The sequence below is a fragment of the Achroia grisella genome, unplaced genomic scaffold (assembly GCF_030625045.1).
Source record: "Achroia grisella isolate CSIRO2021 unplaced genomic scaffold, CSIRO_AGI_Agris_v1 utg509, whole genome shotgun sequence".
Lineage (NCBI taxonomy): Eukaryota > Metazoa > Arthropoda > Insecta > Lepidoptera > Pyralidae > Achroia > Achroia grisella.
This window is the reverse complement of record NW_026712902.1, coordinates 1,438,410-1,454,847: the sequence shown is the minus strand read 5'-3', so window position 1 is coordinate 1,454,847 and position 16,438 is coordinate 1,438,410. Positions and strand designations below refer to the sequence as shown.

At 32.8% G+C, this 16,438-nt stretch overlaps 1 protein-coding gene across 1 annotated transcript in view; it reads right to left on the bottom strand.

Moving 5' to 3' along the window:
- LOC131846244 (protein winged eye) overlaps positions 1–14,743 on the bottom strand; it is a 142,081-nt gene extending 127,338 nt beyond the window's left edge. The window contains exon 1 of the mRNA XM_059195500.1: positions 14,032–14,743. The gene's annotated coding sequence lies outside the window, so the exon portion shown is untranslated. The remainder of the gene's footprint in view (positions 1–14,031) is intronic.
- Positions 14,744–16,438: the final 1,695 nt, after the last annotated feature.

Sequence of the window (16,438 nt, the reverse complement as noted above, 5' to 3'; positions counted from 1 at the left end):
GACCCAAGTTAAGCTAGCTAAAGCTTGTGTTATGGGCACTAGATAACTGATACATATACATAGATATTTTTTTTGTAAATACATACATATTATGCAGACCGATACAAACAATCATACTAATGAATACAAATGTTTGTGCCGTGCGATGAATCGAACCCGCGACCATCGGTCGTAAAGCGGTGTGCTAAACCGCTAGACCACCGAGGTCGTCATTATAAAGCTGAAGAGTTTATTTGAACGCGTTAATCTCAGGAACTACTGGTTCGAATTGAAAAATTCTGTTTGGTTGGACGGTCCATTTGTCGAGGAAGGCTTTAAGTCATATAACATTACGCTATGACTAATAGAAGCGAAGCAACAGTGAAACATGTTGCAAAAACGGGGAAAATTATTCATATTTGAGGGCTTCCGATACGTGCGCTGCGCGAAGTCGCAGGCATAGCTGGCTTTTTCACGAACTCTGCTAGTGTTTAATACACAAACATAGTAATAATAATAACCCAATAAAATTATGCAGAGCTTATGTTATGGGTATGGGACAATTAATAAAAAAAAATATATATAATACATGTACAGTGCGAGAAATCGAACCCGCAACCATAGAAATTAAAGCGTATTATTAAAGGTATTCTTAAATTATTAAAGGTATTAAGTTTATTTGAATGAAGATTATTAATTTTATGACCTATCGCTTTATATATCGCGAAAGTTGGGTGTAAAATTTTGTAACAAACAAAAATGTTATTATTCTTACTAGTTACTAACTTTTTTTTTACTACGTTGGTGGCTAACAAGCATAAGGCCCATCTGATGGTAAACTGTTAAGCCTATAATTAGATAAGTTTTAATTTTTTTTTTCGTTTTGGGCCACTGAAAACCAGCGGTATGTTCACATAGGACATACAATAAAGCTGAGTGGAGCCATTTCAGTGCCTATATTTGTATGTAGAAAATGTTTAATTTATGTTTGTTTTATTTTTCTAGATTTTATTTTATTTTATCTTTTTTTATTTGTTTAGTTTCGTTTATATTGTAACATTGTTGAAAAGCACTGAATATTTTTTTTCTTCTTTCTTAATACGAATGTTTAAAAATAGTTACTAATATTTCGAGCCATTTCAGTGCATATATGTGTATGTAAAAAGAATTTAATTTATACTTGTTTTTAATTGTTAAATTAAGTTTAAATATATGTACTTATTTACATTTTATTTTATTTTACCTTTTTTTTGTTTGGTCTTGTTTATATTGTAACATTGTTGTAACGCACTAATTTTTTTTTCTATCTTATAAGAATGTTTAAAAATGGTTACTAAGATTTCATGAACCATAGGAGTTTAAATGACTTGATTAAAAACAAAATGTTTAATAGAGCTGTTGTACTCTTATGTTTATACTGTGTCGTGTGTATTTGGAACGGTTTTTGTTTTGTACGTGGCGGTTTAACACCGTTTTATTAATACACATTATTTAAATTAAACCGGTACATTGCCTAAACCGTTTTTTCTGTGATGCATTGATAAGTCTGATGTTTAATTAATTTGGGTGAAACACAATTCCCACGTGATCTAATGTATGGAATTAACTGTTGTAAGATAATCCTAGTCAGTGACTACACTATCTATCTATATAAATTAGGGATGTGACTAAATTATCGATAGTGTAAAAATTTATTACTGTACAACAAAATATCGGTTTTTCTAATCGATTCTGATCTACACAACAAAATAAAATTAGAGTGTCTGTTTGTAATTGTAATGTAATATGGTACGTATTTTTTACAATTTTTGTCTGTCTATCTGTTTGTTCCGGCTAATCTCTGGAATGGCTGGACCGATTTTAACGGGACTTTTATTGAAAACTCATTAATATAATACTAATTATATTAATGAGTTTATTTACATAACTTAATTGTACAACTAAGAACCTAAAATTAAAAAGCTTAAAAAATATAATATAATAACTAAAATATATTATTAAAAGGAGGCCTTTAGGCAAAGTTCCGAAGATACTGGCAGCGTTCCCTCTTTGAATGGCTACACTAATTCTTTGTCCGAGGTTGGAAGTATAATGCTGCCAGCTCTTCATTTTTATAGAATATGTCATTTAGATTATCTCAGTAATGTTTGTAATGTCAACATATAAAACTTTATCATTTTTCTTTCATCAGTTTATTGATTCTTTTTATTATTCTATTTTATCAGTTTATTGCCAGCTCTTCGGTCTTCTCTTCTACTATGTAGTTATTAAAAATGACAAAGAACAGAAACGTATCGTTTATATTTCTGTATATATACATACATATAAGTAATAAGAAAATTAACTATATAAAAAAAAATACTATATTTTGAGGACATAGTGCGTCGCCTACAGTTGTCTTCTGCAACAACAGGATTTAGATAAACAATAAGAGCATATAGACTTTCTAATTATGTTTGAATGTTTAAGCAAAAATTAAGTTTAAATTAATTTAAGTTTAAATTTTGCATACATTCAAATATTCGAGTAATTCGCTCGCTTGAACATGTGTCGTGCTCAAGCGAAATGTTTTAAATTTTAGCAAAGTGTAATATAATTTTCTGGCCCTCACTTAGAGTTGGGGAACGAAGCTGACATCATCCCGCTCCCAGGGGGACCGACTGCGCGTGCCGAACAGCTGATTGCCGACCAACCACCATAAAAAACCTCATTCAACACACCCCACAGAAAATCCAACTCTAATTCAGCACATATAAATTCGAATTTCGCTCAACACGTAAATACGACCCTTCTAACATTACCTCTAGTCGATTTTCAAAGCTAAAACTCTGGTATTAGAAATGAAATTCGTTCGAGGGCACATCCCATCAGACACGTCATCGACAGAATAAATTTCCGCTCACAATCTATTCGCAGATTCAAAGTTTCGTACGGAAGGTTTAGTTTTGCTTGCACTCTGAGTTAACGAGATAAAACCCGAATGGATTTTGTGCATTTCACTTGGTACAGTGCGTGCCTCGAGCGATAGGGTCTACCGTGATCGCTGCACTCTCGCAATGAGAGTAATATCCCATACGGTGGCTCCAGAGATAAATTTATTTTAATTTTTACAGCGACAGACTTGAAAAAAGTCTGTCTGGTGATAGAAATAAGTAAAACCTCTGTGCCTCTCACTGTCTGAGCAAGTACAAATCGAAACAACTTTTATATTTTTGACTGTCTCTGCGGTAATGAAAATACTGAAATAACTTAACAAAAATCAATATCAAAATATCTTTATTCATGTAGGTCTATTACAGACTTATGATACGTCAAATCTACCGTCAGTTCGGAATGCTGTCTGAAACTGTCAAGAAGCTCAGCTTGTATTCTTTTCAAATATTTACAATAATACAGTTTTATATTGAGACATTCAAATTTAAGCAAATAGTCTAATCAGTGTTCGTAACCCGAACAGACTAGTCCCCACAAGCAACACCCGTTCACGAGCATGACAGATGAGCCCGCCATCATTGCACTCAACTCATTCATATACATAATACAAATATACCTAGCGAAATGTGGGAATGTCAAGTGTTCCATTCAGAACACCATAGACAGTTGACAATGCCTCTGTCTACCCCATCTGGGATAAGTGGTGACAGTATGTTTGTATGGTATTGTATGTATAATATGTGTTCTAATTAACCGTCGAGCGTCTATGTGGACGTATACATATCTCGGTCATTGGGCTCCCTGAAATATGGTCGAGCGCAGTGATGGCTGGCTCATCCGTCATACTCGTGAATGAGTGCTGCTTATAGGGACTGGGCTGCTCTTAACACTGATATAATCTTATTGTGTTTTTATATTTGAGCCTAAATAAATTAGTGCTGATTGGTTGTTCGTATTCACATGTTTCGACTTGTAAAATGTGAACTTACAAGGATTGTTTAAAAGAGCAACACACTAGCTTCTTGCTTATTCTTCTTGTGATGAGACAGCTTTCCGAATGAGCGGTAGATTAAAATAAAAATTGTTGACAATTCAAAAGTGCTTAAATTAAGTTTATTTAAATAAATGATTTTCTATTCTATTCTATTCTACAACTGAGACATAATTATCTAATGTATTTGATACTTAAATCAAATCAACATATTTTTATTCATTTATATCTATAACAAATGAGTCAAATCTAGTAGGATGATATAGAAATAGAAATAATCTTTTTGCAATAATTTGTATAAAATGTATTGCTACTTCTATATCATCCTACTAAATTATAGTATTTAGTATTCCTACTAGATCCTCTATATCATTAGGTACTTACTTACATACTTAACATAAACACTTTTGAATAGTCATATTTTTAATGAACCTAGTCAAAATGTCGATAGACTTTAATATCCGATTAAATATATCAAAATTTGTTCATAAACATTGCTTTATCATTACATAGTATAAAACAAAGTTGCTGTCGCTGTCTGTCCATCCCAATATATGCTTAAATCTTTAAAACTACGGAACGGATTTGAAGCGGTTATTTTAATAGATAGAGTGATTCTAGAGGAAGGTTTATATATATAATGTACACCCGTGCGAAGCCGGGGCGAGTAGCTAGTAAAATATAAAACCATGTTAATCTGTTACTATTAAGACTGGTTAGTTATAAAGGCAAGCAGTTGGCAAACGATGATTGTTAATGAAATTAGAAATCCATTAGAATTAGAAGATCAGTGGTATTTATGTCGCATCAATATAAAAACAACAGTCTAACGATGGATAGTATTCCATTACCGTGTAACAGGAACTGTCGAAGACAAATTATAGTATAGAACATAGGACTTCTCTTTTGAGAAGTCGACAACAATAGATAGCTCTTACAAAAAAAAATTAAAGTTTATTGTAAGTAATCAATACTTATCAATTGAAATTAATCCATTCTGACAATTCTACAGTTATTATTGAAATATACCAAATTAATACAAAAATAAAGATTTAACTGGTAATTGTAATATTTAGTATAGATACAATTTTTTTTGTAGATATATTTTATTTACTTATTCTATATTCTTATAAAAAAGTGTTGTAGTTTTTTTTATTGTATAAAAAACAACGAAAACAAGAAAGACTATGTAAACGGAGAAAATATATATTCGGAAAGTATTGACATAACAGAATTAAGTATCAAACAAGAATGTACAATAAAAGAAACTATAAATTTAAATACAAATTTAGAACAAAAAATACTGTATATATAATATCTGATATATAAATAGTATCTGATAGTCAGTTACAACAAAAATATAACATACAACAACAACTTAACCCGATGTTAAGTATTCAAATGCATCATGAAGTATGGTTATATCCAACAAATTAAAAACCCTATTGATATTGTAAAAACTATCATAAAAACTACAGCTTCTGCAGTTGATGAGAGAGTCCGTAAAATTCAAGTTCAAAATGCAATATAGCATGTTGGTAATGTAATAGTAGGTCACTATAATATTGTCGACATCACGGAAGACCGAAGAGCTGGCAGATATATGTACAGAGTAGTCTTATACTCTATAATGCTATAACTTGTGACTACAAGTTATAGCATTATAGAGTATAAGACTTCAAGGAAATAACGAAAAGGTAGTCGACATCACAGAAGACCGAAGAGCTGGCAGCTACCTCGGACAAAGAATTAGTCTAGCTATTCAAAGAGGGAACGCTACCAGTATCTTCGGAACGTTGCCTAAAGGGACCCCTTTTAATAATATATTTCAGTCATCATATTATATATATTTTTTTAAGCTTTTTAATTTTAGGTTCTTAGTTGTACAATTAGGTTATGTAAATACTAGTAATAAATTTAAATTAATATATTGAATTACATAGCGCCATGTTTCAACTGCCCCGAAAAATATTAGGTCATCTCCCGTGACCTCAATATTCACTCTGTTACTATAGTGGTCATTAAAAACGAGAACTCAATTTATACGACTTGTAGTAGACACTTTATGTAATTTTATTATTGAATTATATACAATTCCTACAAAACATCTATTCTAAAGAGCAACACACAAGTTTCTTGTTTATTCTTCTTGTGATGAATCTGCGTTCCGAATGAATGGTAGAATCAAAAATATGACTATTCCACAAGAGCTTGTATTGAGTTTATTTGAATAAAGATTATTTCTAGTTCTATTAAAAAATACAAGAAAGGAAGTAAAGAATAGAAAGAAAAGGAAACAAAACAGAAAGTTTTAGATTTCAAAACTGATGGAGATACTCAGTGGATATACAGCAATAAATATAATTTATTCTGGATTTCATCACAGTTGCATGTGAGACAAATGTTTTACTTAGCAACAAGAACACTAATTTTAATTGTGATGATACTTTTTATTCCAGAATCAATGTGCCTAAGTCTAGTAAAATTTTAAATTAAACATGATTATTTTTTAATTTTCGTGTCTAAAACAGAAGATAATGAAAAAATGAAAAGGACTTGTTTTGTGCCGATTTTTATTCTCTACAACTTTTATTTAAAACAATTTTTCATATTTCTTACCGTTATCGAGTTATTTTGAAATAAAGCATTTATCAACGTATTTTTAATTGTTCCATTCCTTTTCTGTCAACTTAAATCAAAATTTGCGGAATTAAATTTCTATATTGCACCAAAACTGGTCACGTCATGTTTAATTTTAAATTTTACTGGACTATAAAGTCGAAATCTTTGTGAATAGCTAGCGCAGAAAACAACGTTTGCAAAATTCCAAACACAATCGCCATTGCAACATTTAATGCTGACAAGCGTTTTAGCAGAGGCTACAGTTTAAATACGAGGTTTCTTTTTAGTAAACAATGAACAGCGCGAGTAAATATTAATGAACTCGACAAAGATAACGCAAAGGTGTGTAATTTAATTATTGATTCAAATAAATTGGTTATAAATATCATCGTGACCTAATGGTTCAATGGCCGTTCAACAAACCTAAAGTTTCACGTTACAATTGATCCATTTGTTTTGTTTGATTCGATAATTTCACTTTCTGTTGCCATTGTAAACAAAGCCTTATGTTCTGACCAAGTAGATAATAGCATTGCAGGACTTAATCAGATCAAATCTAATGCATAAATCAAATCTGCAACATGCTGCTGCAATATAAATAGGTTACATCAAAGCGCGTAAGTGTTGTCTCTAGAGAATTAACACTAATATACAATTTACGTTTCGTAATATTGGAATTTATGGATAGTATGTAACTAGCTTTCAATACATTTACTTAATAAACAAACGTGTATGAATAATTACGGAATTATCGACAAGATGATAAAAAAAATAGTTTTTCTATAAAAAGCATAAGATTCTTGCCATTTCTTCTTAACTGAAACTGACACCTGAGAAGATGATAAACATTGAAAGAATTGAAAATGGGATAAAAATGACATGCATAAATAAAAGCTTTTCAATTTTGCAGCTGTAGAGGTACAAGATCAAAGAGCAGACATTGTTGTACATCGTATAATTGAAGGAAAATTAAGGAATGTCAGAAGTCGATCATCTAAGTCTAAGTCAAAGCATGGCTTGGATGGTTAAAAGAGTCACTGTCCAATTGTCACTCATTTTAACATTAAAGGAGTTTATCAGAATACTGTATTCTGGCTCTAATATAGATATTATAGATGCTAGATATATATAGTATAGATACTATAGACACTGCGAAAATGTGTTGTATGACGTATTTACACTACACTTTAACTAGTAAGGCAGTTGGCATTTTAGGAGGAATTCGAATATCTTCTTTACTATCAACACAAACTACAAAATCAAATCTCATTTATTCATGTAGGACAGTTTAGCCGCTTATGACAGTCAAGTTTTCTGTATTAATACTTTTTCCTTACCGTTCAGTAATATTATTAGCATTAGCTAGATTAAACAGTCTTGAAGACTTGACATGAAGAGTTAGAAAAGTCCTGGCACCCACGCCGACAGATCAATACGCAAGCCGCTAGTATATATAACAGATGTGTATTTTTTAGTATCGTAGGTGAAATAAAAAGGGAATTTCTAAAATTCTGGGAACAAGCACACGAGGTGACGGATTATGTGGAAGTGAATCCGATTACTCTCTCGTAGTAGTTACATTCGGCGTGAGATTTTCCAAGACAATTTTTCCTTGTAGGTGAAAATGTTTTGCTGAAGTGGTTCAAATAGTTAGGTAGTGAAGTACTAACTTAGCGTCTACTAACATTCGGTAAAGTAGGATTTAGAGACACAATTGAAGATTCTCATTATAGAGTGAGTTCTTAGTAAAAAGAAACCCTTGCCTGCTTCTGATAATAATAAAGTTAAAACATTATGCTCTTCGTTGCTTGTCTGATGAGTAGGAATGTAAGTCTAATTTCTGTTATAAGAAGTCTAAGAACGAAGGGGATAAAATATCCATGTTGTATTCTGATATCCCCGATCAAACCTTATAATAGATAGAATATTTATTAGCAAATTTGTTAAAAATAATAATAAGAATCTTAATAATCTCAAGACAATTCACACAGCGCCATCTAGACTCAAGATAAGATAGCTAAAGCTTGTGTTATGGGTACTAGATAACTGATACATATACATAGATTTTCACATTATTAGTATATCATTATTGTTATTTTCTTATATACACATAGAAAACAAAGTCAGATTATCCTCCCAGTCAGAGTCCCTCGACAGAACATCAGTTAATTAGACTACTTATGTTAAAACCTAACAATAAATTCTAATGTTGTTTTAAGTGGAGCTAAGTACGAGTATTTTATTAATACAATAATGCAAATCCTTTTACGCCACAAAAGACATTTTGAAATTTCTCTACGCAGCCATACTGAATAATGGAATCACCAAATCACGTTTTACAACAGCGCACTCGTACAACTGGCGACTATTCTTGGAAGAGACGTCTGAGAGCGACCACTATTCGTGGAGGGCGTTATTATGTCATAAACCCTAGTATGGTCGCCGTGTGTTAACTGCCTGAGGACCTATCCCATAACCAATTCTATAACGGTTTCAACAGAAACTTTATAGCTTATTAGAGCAGGCGATCGCACCATTCCTTTATCATCCATTAAAAAAAAGTAAAGTTTGTTACTAATGATGAACAAATGGATAGATGGACATTTGTTACTCTTTCACGCAAAAACTACTGAACGGATTTTGATGAAACTTTACGGCAATGTAACTTATACATTAGAATAGCATATGGGAGGGGGGAAAGGGGATTGTTCGTCCATGGTCAGGTCGACCTCCACGCGGTTCTCACTGGAAACCATCGTGATAAATTCCTGGTGAATTTGTCACGATGGGCTAACTGACGTGACCTCATGCTCATCTTATCATCCTCCACTGGTGCGCCGCCAGCGTAAACCGTTAGCGCAGCGGTGCACCATTCCATTATCATCCATAAAAAAAATAGCATAAAGGCTACAAATTTCATGCGAATGAAACCGAGGGCACAGCTATTTATTTTAAATGCTAATATTTGTAACGAGAAATACTTGTTACTCTCTTGCGCTAAAACTACTGGTCGAATTCGTATGAAATTTGGAATTCAGGTAGGTCATGTTCTACATTTTCTACCTGTAGGACTTATCTCATAACCAATTTTATAACTGTGTGAACAGAAACTTTATCGCCGTAATTAGACTTTGTCGATGTGTTATTAGTAATGTGGAATAACCTCCTAGCAATGTACCATATTAGATTGACCTCAACGCGGTTCCTCCTGGAAAGCACCGTGGTAAATTCATATTTACCAAGATGGGCTTATAAACCTGACTTCTTGCTCATTTTATCATCCTCCACTGGTACCCTGTCGTAAACCGTTAGCGCAGGCAGGTGCACCATTCCATTATGATCCATAAAAAGAACACAGGCTGGAATAATTTCGGTGCTGACGAATAAAACAGGCTACTCGGGACACTAAAATCTGGGACTATATCGGAGCTAGGGACCGCTTCTTAGTTTGCCACGTGTGTAGCGAAATCAGGCCGAACGTACCCGCCGAATCAAATCAAAAGGTCTTTATTAATGCAGGTCAATTACAAACATTTATAAGATAAATCTACTGATTTTATCCTCACCACCATTTCACCAATATTTTCCCTGATTTTACTGCATTTATATACTACACGTACCGACTTCGCACGGGTAACACATTAGAAATGTTTCAATATCTTGACTTGCTCTATACTATAATACTCATGTATTATACATATAATCCTTCCTTTTGAATCCCTCTATCTATTGCTGAGAACTGCATTAAAATCCGCTGCACAATTTTAATGATATAAACGAACAGACAACGGCGGCGACTTTGTTTTATACTGTAACAGGGGGCCTACTACTAACCTATCGCATTTGCTAACAATATCAATGCTCTCCTAGGTTAAAGCAGATTAATAGAAATAATCTTAATTCAAATAAACTTAATATTAGCACTTTGGAATAGTCGTATTTTCTTGTTCTACCAATCATTCGGATTGCAGATTCATCACAAGAATGAACAAGATACGTGCGTGTTGCTCTTTTAAAAAACATGTTCAGAATTACATTTTTAAGAATTTTGTGTGAATACCAACTGTCATAAATAAATATTTACTTGAGTATTAAGATAAATCAGTCTTAGTTAACAGAGCAGACCAGTATCTACAAGCAACACCCGTTCTAGAGTATAACAGTAATAAATGTGATGAACCGAAACGGAATGGAAACAGCAGCTCTAGAAGTTTCCCCGACAGTTAAGTCACGGGCACAGATCTACCAGCCTCTAATATATGTAAGTTGACGTTTTGATGGGCACTCATTGTCGAACTCCGACCAACATGCAACGCACCTTGTGATGTAACTCCACAGCGGCGTGAGGTCTTAAAGTCTTTAGATTTGACAACTGTATGACTAGAAATTCTTAAATATGAATTATTTATATTTTTATAATACATGAAACCTTAACGCATAAACGGACAGATTTCGCTTCTTATGATTTTTTATAAAGTTCACAAAAGTGATGTTCTGAAATCGTTACATTATCTCTCCTTCGTCCAATTCAAACGGGGATCAAAATTACAACAGCCTGAATCGAGGTCCAAACCCCTAGGTGTTATACGTACTGATATTCAAGAATATAGGCGATAGTTAACAATTTTCATGGATATGAGAATGAATAAGTAACTGCATTTCAATTATAAAAGAAATTTTATGCGTATAGCACACATTAAATTTCTCATATATCTAATTACAAACACATAATCTTCTAACATATAATTCATCAGCGCAACGTAAGTTACCATACTCCTCCGAAACGGATTGACCGATTTTAATGTAATTTTATAGGCATATTCAGTAGGTCTGAGAATCTATATCTATTTTTCTTACCCCTAAGTAATAAGGGTTATCCACCCCTAACATTATTTTTGTTTTTGGACAAGATTCCTATTTTTTTAAATTTATAATATGGCATTAAAAATACATACAAACCTAAATTTTCACCCTTCTACCACCAACCCTTATTTTTTATAGCGATATTAGAACTTTATTTATATGGCAAAACGTTTGCTAGGACCTCTAGTATTAATATATAATGACAGGCAATACTTCTTACCTAGCCTGCAGTGCAAGAGACAAAGCAAATAGTTGGTCAGTAGAAAGAAAAACATTAGCTTCCTTTCGTGTAAGATGAGCACTTGGCTTTAGTTTGCTGACCGTACTTAAAGTTTCGTTAGCTGATATTGTCTGTAACTATAGGGACATAACACTTTCCCTTTCTATTGTTCTCTCATAATCTACTTTGTGGTCTACCATTGCATTATTTATGGCAGGGAAACTTGCACGAAATCGTATTTACGTCGTAGGTAACTAGAATAGCGAACTGGGTTACGGCTCAACTAATAGAATTGCTTATATATATGTACAGCACAAGGGACGTCCAAAAATTAATTATTATTTTAACCCTTCATTTTTTACTATATTTCTTGTTTTAGAAGATTTTTCAAAAATCTTCAAAAGTTTGTCCTCCGGAGAGGCGAGTTGTTACCCATAAGAAAAGCACTTTTTATATCTGCATTGTATTAGTCGCATTACCACTCTACCGCAACAATACCAACGACCATTACTGAAGACGAAGTACAACAAATTGATGCCCTACATAAATTTCACTATCAAGATTTTGTCAATATACCAGCAACATTTTTTGATGAAACAAAATAATATATATAAGATTTTGTTTCGTCAAGGCTGCTGGTGTATTATTGTCATTTATTATCTTTATAGCACTTATAAATGGAATAATAACAAATTACTTGTAGATAACAATGTGAATAAGGGTGGATCTTATCTGTAAGAGTGATCTATTGCAGCCAATATAAAGTGGTTAAATAGGGGTAATTACGATTCATTGTAGTGTTAAAGAGAAATAGGATATATATATAGAAAATTATAGTGAATATAAAAGAGAAATATAGTATTACACACATCTGTCCTATAGGACAGAAACAATATTATATGCAAATAAATATAGGCCCAAGAATAGACCCCTGAGGTACGCCTGAAATTTCTGTTGAATTTGTTGTATGGGTTTATATGATTTTGTCCTTATACTTTAACTTTTGAAGTAAATACAATACATTTGTGGTAACAGCAATATATGCAAGTTATAATTATCTAAGTATTAAGTATTGTACCATAGATCATCTTCTAGCCCAAATTCCTCAAAACTAAAGACAAAGCACAAAATTAACTAACATTTTCTATCTGTAAAGTATCTATTAAAGTAACAGGAGAACTCCAATACTTTATTACTGTTTTTTTCTAAGATTCATTCAGATGTATAGTATAGTACTGTGAAATCAAGTGCTCAATTATCACATTGCCTTGGAAATGTGAATATGGACAATATTTCTTTCAAAGAAGTCACCTTATTACCTGAATCTGAGTGGTAGATTAAAAAACAAAGCGGCAATTAAAATGAAGTTTATATGGAATAGAGTATTTATATTCTTATTTATGAATATCTAAATATATAATATATAAAAATAATGTCTTAAATAACAGTTTTTCCTCATGATTATGGTTAAAATATTTTACATTTCACCACTGATAACTTTCAAAATAACTTTTCTATACTCAATTGTATGGATAAGTTATTTTGGATGTATTGGATTTTTTGGTGTCAGATCACTCAATCCAATTATAACTTACTATTACAATGTTGGTACATATATATGTCATAATAATATAAATTTAAAGCACTACCATAAAACAACAATATTACATTTTAATATTGAATCATGTTGCATTTCAATTGATCTCACTAAATTTCAATTTTATGAGTTGAATTCTATGGAAAAAATCAGAAACATTACCTATATTAAAAAAAATAAGACAAATTTTGTTAGAATTATGATATTTGTTTAAAACAAAATAGGCTGTCAGCAGTTGCCTACATTGTTTTTTCCTTTTCAATCCCAATTTTTCTACAGATGGGTCAGGCAAAGATCAGTTGACCATACAGCCCCACCTATGATACAAGTTTTGTTAAAAATAGTCAGTGGATTAAACATAGTTATTTTACTACACATTAACTAGGCACCTCACAACTTTTAAATACATTTGTTTTAGAGATAGTTATACCTAGGTATATATAAGTATTGAATTCGATAGTTCACTACTAGGTTTAATAATCTATATTGTATTATTTAACAGCATTAAAAATATAACTATTCGTTACACAGTTCACGTTCTGCACGAGGCTTGCGATAGTAGTTTCCAACATACTAAATTCCTACTTATCAAAAGGAAATAAATTTTCTGATCATAACCAATTTACGTTAGAAAACATAACAACTATATAGAATTAAGATATCCACACTGTGATGTTTCTAGAAAAGCCGGTAATTTCGGCGGTGCACAGCTATTAGGCCTACACAACGAATCCGGCACAGAACCGGAGGCCGCGCAACCAAAGTTTTTAATCGAACATTCTAGCTACTATTACTATTTTAAATAACAAAATAAGTATAAATTACCTTATCCACAGGTCTCAATCCACAAACAGCAGGTAAATCCAAAGAATAGACCACTATATTGCACAGAATTTTGAACAACACACTAGCACTGGATGTTTCAAATGATCGTAGATTTATTTACTTTTTAATCATTACCAATTTATAACTGTATGAAGCACAGTGCACAAGTTACAATACACTTCACTTTAAAACTATTAAGAAAAAATTAAACGGTTTTTATTTTCATGTTCTTTTATTGTCCCATCTCAAGTTAGGTGATTTAAACATATTTTTTTAATACATACGTGTTGATTTACTATAAGTTAAGGTATTCCACATAAGGAAATAAAGAAATATGTGTTAAAAAGTAAGATTATTGGCAGCTTCGAATTTCACTTCCGTGTGCATTCCCAAAACAGCTGTTTCCGTATAGTGACGGTGAAAAATCGATAACAACCGAAATAGGACAACCGTAATTGCACACAACATAACTTTTCACAGCACAGATTTTCGGTTTCACTATTCTAAAAATGCATCTCGCATTGCACTAGTGTAAAGTAAAATAATATCATTGGTAAATAACTGTAATTCGGTAAAGAATAACTGAAAATGTGCATAAGGTCACATTTTAGGTTGAAGATCATGAATTTAGCGGTCACCAACACTATTTTGTTTATGATTTAGAATCTTTTGTAAGCACATCATTGAGTTAGAGAACACACGCACGCGGTCGCGCTCGGTCGCGGACTGGCGGCGAGGGCGCGGGGCGCGGGGCGGTGGCGGGGCGGGGGGCGGGGCGCGGGCGGTGCCGAGCGCGGAATGCTATTGTAGGCGAACTTACCCGCCACTTTTTTTCTCAATTCTGGTCAAACAAGTTTTGTATACAACCTGCATTGTAAGAATTCCGCCATTCTTGGAGCGAGCTCGGCAACGGTCTTTCTAAAGTTAGAGGTATAAGGTTTCGTTGAAATTTGGATATTTTTAGTTACACACTATAACGATTACAAAGCCTTTTATTTTTTAGCCATGGAGGTTGCCAAACCGAAATAATTAGCTATTAAAAAAATATATGTACATTCAATTTAGCAATCTTACTAATATTAAAAACACGAAGTTTTGTAAGTATGTATGGATGGATGTTTGTTACTTAGTTACTCTTTCACGCAAAAACTACTGAACGGATTTTAATAAAACTTTTCAGGAATGTAGCTTATACATCAGAATAACACAGGTTATAATATAAAATGATATTACGTAAATTGGGCGAAATATAATAATAAATGTCAAGTAAGTGTGATGCAGACGAAGTTACGCGGGTAAGACAGTCAACAGTAATTGAAAAATGATAAATGAGTTTTATTTTATTTCTATACATTTTTTTTAAATCTGACAACTGCTGCGGATCTAAAGCTATACCTGCTTTGTGAATTATGTCTAGCTTATTATTGATAGTGTGTAGAAAACCGTAGAAAACAAAAAACCGTAAATACGTACTTACGAAGTGATTCTCCACAAGGGGAAAGGATTGTTAGTGATGTGGACTAATGATCCTATCGCTAGCAATGTCAGGTTGACCTCCACGCGGTTCCCCTGGAAACCATCGTGATAGATCCCCGGTTGGGCTAACTGATCTAACTTTATGTTCATCTTATCATTCTCCACTGGTGCCCCGCCAGCGTACACTGTTAGCGCAGGCGTGTGCACCACTCCATTATCATCCTCTAAAAAAAAGTGATTCTACACACTGAGGTATGTACCATTTTGTACTGCTGTAGCCTACACGAAATATTTACCAATATTGTATTGAATTGGTTTAAATAATTTGTATTGTATACTATTAGGTTGTTCGGAAAGTAATTTCGTTTTTTCCTAACTTAGGATTTATTTGTATTTTTTGCACTCAACTTCAATTTTTTCTATATGCTTTGAGAGTTCATATAGCAAGGCTTGTGTGTGAAAAAATACAATTAATTCTAAGTAGTAGTTTTTGGTTGGTGCCCTTTTCAATATGGAGAGCCATAAGCAGCATTTTCAGCATTCATAATAATAATCTCAGGACAATTCACACAGCGCCATCTAGACCCAAGTTAAGCTAGCTAAAGCCTGTGTTATGATACATATACATAGATTTTTTTTCGTAAATACACAAATATTATACATAGAAAACACCTAGACCGATACAAACTATCATACTCATGAATACAAATGTTTGTGCCGTGCGAGGAATCGAACCCGCGACCATCGGTCATAAAGCGGTGTGCTAAACCGCTAGACCACCGAGGTCGTCAAACATTTATCCTAACAACAGAGTAACAAGCATTTATCCTTACAAACTTTGGTATTTAGAAAATAACTTAGCTGCGCCCGCGCATCAAATTTATAGATCATATGTTATATTACTGTAAAGTTTCACCCAAATCTGTTCAGT